Genomic DNA, 9,769 nt, shown 5'->3' on the forward strand with positions numbered 1-9,769 from the left:
CACAGGTTACTAACCAGTAAACCTTTACTTGCGACTTTGCAATACATGCTCGACACGTGCTTCCCAAGTAATCTATTTCGTAGCACTGCAATGTAGGAGAAGCTATCTTGAGTGTTATTTGTGGTTCCTTTCATTTTATTATTAGGACTGGTATCCAGAACTTGGACCTGCTGACGTCTACTGATGTTACACAAGCCTGGGGCAAGTTAAAGACAAATGCACTATATGAGGCCTGTAAACTCAAAGAACTGTGCCATGTACAGTCCAAACCGCTGCCAATTCTGGGCACCGAACAACAAGAGGAAATATGCCAGCGACTGATTGCGACAGCACACCAGAGTGCATTGGCGCGGCATCAGCGTGGCAGAATGCACCATATTGAGAGCAATCAAGTTCGCGAGTGTGCCACTATTCAGGAGCAAATTTTAATCAAGCACATCATGAAGAATGAAATGGAACAATACAGTGAACTAATGTTCCATGACGTGGCATTCAGTGATGCAACAGCAATGAGAATTTATAAGTTTTCCAAAAATGACCTTGCGAAAAATTAGCTTCAATTCTACAACGCACACATTGAACTCACTGAAGAGGAGGCCCTTCTAATGTGCACTCAGACAAGGCATCAGGACAACACAAAGTGGCGAAGAGCTCGAAAAATGAGGATAACAGGGAGCGTATGTCACGCTTATTTTACATACATTCCAAAAGATCCAACATCTTGGGAAATCAAGGTGTCCAAAATGCTCTACGAAAGCTTATGGGGAAATAACGCTACTCGTTATGGTAAACACTGCGAACAATTAGCCATTGAGAAATACAGTAGCATAACCAGAAACGACGTTTGAAAGATCGGTTTCGTTGTTCACCCCAAGGTTCCATGGCTTGGATACAGCCCAGATGGTGTTGTTTTCAAGAATTGCAACCCTGCAATTTTGTTGGAAGTCAAGAGCCCTGTACTGGGAAAAACTTCAGCTGCTGCCCAACTTGCTACGGAAAAGAAGCTTGCCTACATAAAGAAGAACGGCGATAACTTCACTGTGAACACTAGGCATGTATACTTCTCCCAAGTGCCGCTTGGCATGTTTTTTTAACTTGGCTGTTACACACTTCGTAGTGTATTCAGAACTGGAGTCAATGATATTAACTGTGCATAGAAATGATGACCACATCGACAAACTTGTCCGCAAGCTGCAATTTGTGTATTTCAAGCATGTTTTGCCGAAACTTGCTGAGCTTGCTTTAGGATGAACAGGCTATGCATTTCTGCTCAGTAACATTTGGCCTCGTTTACCTGCTCTGCCATGTTAAGTTCTTAAGGACTGAGGGTAGAATAAATTTAATAAAATCAGATTTAGATTTTTTGGTTGTTTGTGATGATAGAGCTTTCCTTAACAATATTCAATTCCCCACACATTTTTGTGCGTTTTGATTAAGCTGAATGACCTGGCTTTTGAAGACCAACTAATGAGTAGCCAAGTCCCTTTTTTTCTCGGAGCGTGCACAACCTGGGGTTCCTGGCTCAAGTGAATATAAGGGTACTTGCTTGAGCAAGTTAGTATCTATTCATTGTTACGTTATTGCGCACCACTTAGATGACGAAGACTTTTGTAGGACCACTGTGATACCATACTTTTACAATGTTTCCCATAGCCTGAAAAAGATTGGGAGCCGTGTCTGAGTGCAAACGGTTCTTCTGGCACCCCGTAAGTTCTCATCACTTTCCAGGGTAACAAAAAAAAATGTGACGGGATCAAATGCTTGCACAACTAACCACACAAACAAGTTTCTGGATTCTGTGCAAAAAGTGGTGATGTGATACTGCTCTCGTGCGGAAAGAATTACGTAGGCCAGAGGGAAAGGTGCCTTAATGAATGACTCCGGGAGCAGAACAACACTGTGCACAAATCTGTTCAAGGACACCTAGGCTTGCAAGTGCTATTTTTTGCAATTCACAACTTCAAGAAAAAAAAAACCAAGTGGACTGGGGAGCAGCGACAGTTTACCGGCGGGGTCTGCCAAGTTTAATATCCGTTTCGCGCTCGTTCTAAAGGGCGACATCTGTTCACGCTTTATGACGCTTCTAGGCTCATTCCATAGATACGCCCGCCTAATTTATTTGATTGAGTATTGGGATGCTTTTCGCGCAATGTAGAGGGCGGTCGCACCAGCGCAATGCTGTAGCTCTTTCGCTAAAGCAACAACTACATAACGGCTTTCGCTAAAGCAACAACTACATAACGGCTTGGTAGCCAGCCGGTCTAAGAACTGGCTAACCTCCCTGTCTTTCCGCTTAAACTTTCTTCCTCCTCGTTCCTTCTACATAACGGCTTGGCCAAAACGAATGCAGTGTGCCGGAAACATTATGCTATCATATTGGTTCACCAAGCACACGAATTGCCACGTCTGAGTTCCGGTACAAAAGCTAGAGAAGTGCCGGCGAGTGTGACCGGCGGCTGTCGGTGAGAAGACACTTAATTACTAAGAGGACTTGTTGTTGGGCTATTTGGTAGATCATTTCGAAAAGTTAATTAGAGCGCAAAAACTTGACACGATCACTCACACACGCACACACCCATGAGCGCTGTGTGTTTGATGCATGGGTGTGTGCGTGTGTGAGTGATCGTGTCAAGTTTTCGCGCTCTAATTAACTTTTCGAAACACTTAATTACGTTCTCTGGGAGTGCTTTAATCGCGTCGCATCGATGTTTGTTGCTTCTTGAGCGGACACCATACACAATGAAAAATGCTTCATTTAGGTTAATTGATGCCATATGGCTGCGCTGTATTGTCATGCTTAATCGTCGTAATCATGTATTCTGAAACCCGGAAGCACGGATAACACAATTGTACGGGCTCGGTCAGTAGGCCTAACTTTTGGTGGAAATCATGGTGGTAGAACATGTAGTGTACAGATTCCAGCTTTGTACACTATATAAATTGCACGCCATTATAAGCCCACCCATCATCTGCTTACTGCTTCCCAGCATTATCGCGATGGTGGGCAGAGCTTCTCAGCTTGGTACACCATGTGGCCCACCATAACAAGCAGCACCCATCATCTGCTTAGTGCTTCCCAGCATTATCGCAATGGTGGGAAGAGTTTCTCAACTTGGTACACCATGTAGCCCACCATAATAAGCACCACCCACCATATGCTTAGGGCTTCCCAGCATTATCGCAATGGTGGGTAGAGTGTCCCATTATTGCCCACTATCTAGCCTCTGCTTTCCACCATCATTTCCACTTTACCCATCAGCTGTACACCATACCACCCAGTATGTCCCAGCATAACCACCATATTTTCCACTACGTCCCACCATAGCCATCATAATTTCCACCATGCCCACTATTATTTCCACTACTCCCACCATGTTTTCCAGTATCCACCATGGCAATTTTTCCGATAGGGTTGTCAAGATTGCAGATGTCAGCCGAAGTTCCATGAAACAAGGTGGTCGCTATACACAGTTATTAGATGCGCGAAATCATTGAAGTGTCAGAGATTATTCGGCTGCGGAATGGCTGCGTCAGTGTGCCATCTGTGGGACTCAGGCAGAAGGATGTAATGTATCTGTATTCGTAATGTAGGGTTGTGCGGTAGGTATGTGATCTCCTGGCATGTGTGGTTATCAGTAGTGTACTGTTTACATTTTTGTAAATCAATCATTGTCAACATTTTTCTTTCTAACCATGAAACATGATTGTACAAAAGCATCATGTGTCCGTCTAATAGACTCAGTTAAAAGTTTGCGCTTGTGTCCGTGTGGTCCAGTCTTTGTCGTCTAAGCGGTGTGCAATAGCTTGAAAATCAAGTGACTGGTTTTTTTAAAAAATTGAAATCAGTAGTTCTTATTAGCGTAACAGACTTCCAGAAAAGTATTATGGCTACTTAAAGGTACTTCATGCTGCTTTTTTTAACATTTAACATGTGTTGCATTCACCTAGGCCTATTGCCTTATGTGTCCAGGACGTGCATGTAGGCGCTGTTCTGTGCATCCATTTTCAATTTAGTTGCACTATTGTTGATTTTGTTGCGGTGGCAAATGATATTCTCCCTTTATATATGTGGAGCTTCCACAAACCGTGATTTCGAGTAATTGTATCTGCACAGAATGCAAAGGAACAATGGAACACATAGAGAACATATTGTATCATGTTTATTTAGGTGAAAAGCCCCCCAAACTGCCATCTTTAAAACTGTTCTGACTATTTAAAAGACCTGCATGGCCGCACTAAACACAATCAAGGCTGTTTGGGCGTAACGCTGAGATATTATTTGGTGCAATTGACCACCATTATCAGTATTCGGCCAATAGAGATGGAAGTTACAGCAAAGCAAACCAGGAACAAAGAAAGGGAGATGACTCATGTCATGATTTCATGACAGATGATCAATTTGAACAAAACAAGAAATGAACTTTTTTTTCACTTCGGCTCTCTATATGTCGAAGCTATTTTTTTGTTGCCTTTGACCAAATATCAGAGCAACTTAAACAAATTTGGCAGATCCGACATACCACGAGAATCTTATCTTATACGAAACATGCGGAAGGGAAGAAGTGACTGTGCTGTAATTGATTTATTCAGTAAAACATTACAAAATGATGCTAAAGATATGCACAAATATTGTACGCACACACAGTCACATGTGTTTTATATAACCAGTTGTTAAGAGTTCCGTAACATTTCCAACAGCAACGTGGATATTACCAACATCAGAAGTGGTCAACTGATATGTATCCCTTATGCTTGCGAGGACAGTAGTTCTGGCTAGTGCAACCTAAACTAACTTTGGAGGATGGCGCCTAACTCTAAATGATGCTAACTCGACATGACGCCAGCATCATTGGAGTACATGGGTAATATTTAGGTTTATATAATTAGGTAGCAAGCACCACAATTGACACTGCACTGGCATTATGGCTACACAGGGCCTTTTTCCAAAACTGTTTCAAGACCTGGTGTGGTACTATGGTAGAATGTTTGAATGCCCCAAAGAATCACCAATGTTTGTTCTCGCCATTCTTAGGTAGATAAAAACTGTCAATCACCTTTCTCGCATTACCTGTCTACCGTGACCCATGATGACAGGTATAGGCCACACGTGTCTTGAAGAAAGGTTTAGACGATGTACGTGACATGATTGTCCCGTTATTCATATCATGACCAGCCACATATATGCTCAAAACCCCTCATCCTTCCATACTAATTTTGGTCTACCTTAAGTCAAGGAGGCGATCATGAGGCATAGCATCCAGGCTTAGGCGGCGAGTCAGATAGCATGTAGTTCGCTAATAAATACTTCCAATTTAAGACAAAAGATCAATTCTTCCTCAAATAAACCTAACATCAATACAAAGCTACCGAACTATAATGAGGTAATGACGAAATGAACATGCTTCGCTAAACAAATGTGAAAAATATCAACAGCGGTTAGATTATTATCATTTAGTTCCACTGCAAGAACATGCTAATGCACAAAATGAAACAAACCCAAACACTTTACATGCAGTAAAGAAAAAATGCATGCTACTGAAGCCTCAGAATACATGGGAGATATGGGCCTACCCTGTGCTCTTAAGATATGTGTTATGTCACTCGTCATGTGCTCTATACACAGCCATGGTGTGAGCAATTAGAAGCATCAATGGGTTTGGGAATAATAATGTGGTAGCATTAAAGAGCTCGTTTCACAGAAATTCCGGCGTCGGGATCGTTGGTTGTGAGTGAACGATCACCTTGTCCATGATTAAAAAATCGAGACATTTGCGAATAAAATAAGTAATGAATTTCCGCGTCCGAGTGAGGATTGAGCTCAGGCCATTTGCGTGGCTAGCAGGTGTTCTACCACACAGCCATGCATATGCTTAGGAGTACATTGAAAATAACTTCCTCAGCTCGGAAATGCAGTTAAAATAACTCTCTTCACAAACACATGTGTCCTGGATAGGGGGGGGGGGTACAACTGTGCATCGACATAGAAGAAAAAGAAGATGGCTTTTGTTTTCAAGTCTTCTTAGGTGATTGCCCAAGGGACCCTGTGTGTCGGTTCGTTAACTCAATAGTCTTTACATAGCACAATGGTGTGTTATCCCTCATGTTGTGGGTCAGCTTCATTAGTTTCATCATTGACCTCAGTTTCTGACTACCTGCATAATAAGTTCTACTACATTTCATTGCAAACACAAGTTCTATAATATCACTCGAACCTTTTCTCAGAGAGAATAGGGGAGGAGGGATTTACAATTCCACCAATCACAATAAATATTTCATCAAGGGCGCCGACAACTTCCCAAGGTACAGGTTACTTCAGAACTTAAAAAACTTTTTTCTGGATAGCACGCTCGACGTGCAAACGTGCCCTGGCTATTTTTAGAGTCTTTTCCGAGTCTTTCGCTGTGAACTGCAGCTGTCCACGAAGAAGCGGAGGCTGCAAAACCCCCAGCCCAAGGTTTTCGCATAGCGAGCACAAGTTGAAACCTTTGTCAACCACGACATCATCTTCAAAACTGTCGAGTTTTTCTAGAACTCCCGATTTCTCTACGCAAGTCCTGTCTGACGCTCAGCCTCCGAAACCGCAGCTCACAAAAGTAATTAAGCCAGCAGGTGGGACGCCAACAAGAAGCTTTGCTGTGTGTGTACTCTTGTAATGAGAGTATGTTAAAATTCCACAAGAAGCACAGTGCGATTTTTCTACCGCAACTTCTGTGCAGTCTAGCACAACACGTACCTCTTTATATTCTTCAAAGCATTGAGGCAGATTGCTTGCAATTTCTCGTTTGTTTTGCCATAGAATTGCACATTTCAGCACCGCTGCAAAGTTACACAGTGTGCTGTAGAAGTGGCGAGAGATGGTTGTACGGCTCACAGAAAATAGTGGTGCCATACACACAAAGGGTAAGCAAGTTTTCAATCGCACAAGAACGAGAATGACTCATTCAAGAGTAGACATTTCAGCTACTGCATCTTCAATCCTGCTCACTTCATTACTAATGGCTACAAGCAAAGTCATTGATGACACACCAGTAAAAGCAAGCACAGTATTATTCGATGTCAGCATATCTACAAGCCTGAACTGCTTCCCTATAATGGAGTCTACATCGACCTGGATGCCTTTGTCTTGTGTGACATGATGTCTGGTACATCCTTCATGCACTGCGAAAGCTGAAGGAGGGCTTCTGCAACCTCCACTGTTGATACAGCTGTAGCAGTTGCACCACTAGCACATGGATGTGATGCAGTTTTCTGGCCCTGCTCTTGTACCTGCACGCAAGAAAGATTTCTCATAAAGACAGACTCAAGCCAATGCAAGTGTGCTGAGAATCTTCTAATTCTTGGAAGAAATGACGTCAAAATGATTTAACTTCTTTTGGCCTAATTGCTACAAAAAGCAATAACATAGCTTGTTTGGCTTTGTAATTGTTTTTAAATGCTTCATAGCATCACATATACATATACACAGTTGTCTAACGACTGATGATGCGTGCCATAGTGTGATGCCATGATCTTATACTGTTTATATCAATTTGTGCATACGGTTGAACCCTTTTACAAGAGGCATACACCGGGGAGCAATTCTTGTCACGTACATGAGATGTCTCTTAGGAGCAGGGTACCGCGTAAGCATTTTATTATGATCCCCTATTTAAATCTACGCACACTAGTGTTTCTTATATACAATTGTTTCTCACATTAGTGCCTCTTATAAATGGGTTCGACTGTATCAGTGTTCTGGCATTTCACTCCCTCCTTATCTTGTGAGCTGCTTGACTCATTGTTTCTGTGATAAAGTGGCATGTTGAGATTTTCGACTGCGGAGCAAAATATGAGAAAATTTAAGGTACATGCTGCAACAACCTTATCTTGATTGATTGATTGATTTGTGGGGTTGAACGTCCCAAAACCAACATATGATTATGAGAGACGCCGTAGTGGAGGGCTCCGGAAATTTAGACCACCTGGGGTTCTTTAACGTGCACCCAAATCTGAGTACATGGGCCTACAACATTTCCGCCTCCATCGGAAATGCAGCCGCCACAGCCGGGATTTGATCCCGCGACCTGCGGGTCAGCAGCCGAGTACCTTAACCACTAGAGCACCGTGGCGGGGCAACAACCTTATCTTGAAACAAGAGTATGAATGCTTGCAATAGGTGAAATGTGGCATATTTTTTTCCTGAAGCGTCTCTAAAAATCAGTAGAAGTTTTCACTTTACATTCGATGATAATGCATAAGTTGATATGCATTTCTTGAGCCATTCTGTTATTTTACCCTGTGCAGGCCTTGCATACTAGCTCGTGCTCCTCACTTCATTCTCCGCTGTCGTCCTGCCAGCTATTAATCGTGCTAATTTATAGATCAGTGTACGGCTTCTGATGGTGAAAAAGTTGCCAGAGGGCATAACAACGCTTTGAGGGATACGTGATTCAAGCTATTGACATAAAGTTGTACTCTCTGGTTAGTATAAATCCTTATTTTAGTTTTCAAGCTTTCACCCTGAATGCATATAACTACAATAGCACTACATATTACAGCATATGATTGAGCCTTTACATCACAAAGGGCTTCATCGGGGTTCTCTTCACAAGGTGACACATGCACAGGTTGAGCCGGCTCCCAACATGTTCCTTGAGAAGCTGATCCTGCACAAAAGTAAAATGAAAGAATTCGTAAACATTCTGCATTTCAAAAGAGTGTACAGGCACAGTGACAGCTCAGAGTGTACTTACGATATGTTGAACATGCAAGCGTTAGGCAGTTTATTTTAAAGAGTGATTGAAAACTGCTTTATCTTGGCCATAGCACGATATGGGTATACTTTGAATAGTTGTAGATTGGTTTACATTTTCTAGCCCCAGATGAGTGCAAGCAGCTCTACTGAGCAGCACATTTTTATTCTTGTTTACAGTGATGTAGTCTAGCCATGTGAGTAATGCTATAAATTAGCCCTGTTATGTCCTGAATTTCAAGATATTATCTGGCACCAAAGGTTGACAAACTCACACGTGAACTCGCTCAAACTCGAAGTGGTGAGTCTGTGTATGAGGGAGTCGGGGTAAGTAATTTAGCCAATTTGAGTCCGATTGAGAAAATGTTTCGTGAGCCTGAGGCCGAATGAGCCCTAAGGCAAAATGTACTTGCCGAGCGTGAGTGAGCTCTACATGTTTTGCCGACATACGTCTGGCATTAATACATCTTGTGATTACCTGAAATCACTGCAAAGAAGCTAATTTTTGGAGAGTGAAGGACTGTAACTGAAAGCTCTCACTTCCTGCCTTGTCATTTCCTCACTGCTTGAGCTGGAGCACGAGAAAATGCCATTTGGACAATGTCACAGCCCACATTCTATCCCTTGTTAGGTTTTTTTATTTTTTGCTGCAGACTTTTTACAACATGCACTCGAAACTGCACAGCAGCTCTTTCATGTCAAATAGTCAGAGCGATAAGTTTTGGCTGCCAATCAGTCTGGCTCGTTTACGGTTCCTCAACCATGCATTTCTGCAGCCAGCTGTTGCATTTTTTTCAAAGACTTAGGCACTTTCAAGTTTCTTTCAAATGTGATTGCAAGGCACAGATTCAACACAAGAGACAAACAGAGACACAAAGGCAGTGTGAACTCTACATAAGGACAAACAAAGACACAAAAACGCGCTCTGTGTGTGTCTTCTTTGTGCCTTTGTTTCTCGAAGTGGTGAGTGCAAGTTTCAACCAATTGCTAATATTGGTGTCATGCACTTATGACACTTTGCATGAATTTCGTTGTGTG

Source organism: Rhipicephalus microplus, chromosome 1, assembly GCF_043290135.1.
Source record: "Rhipicephalus microplus isolate Deutch F79 chromosome 1, USDA_Rmic, whole genome shotgun sequence".
Classification (NCBI taxonomy): Eukaryota; Metazoa; Arthropoda; class Arachnida; order Ixodida; family Ixodidae; genus Rhipicephalus; species Rhipicephalus microplus.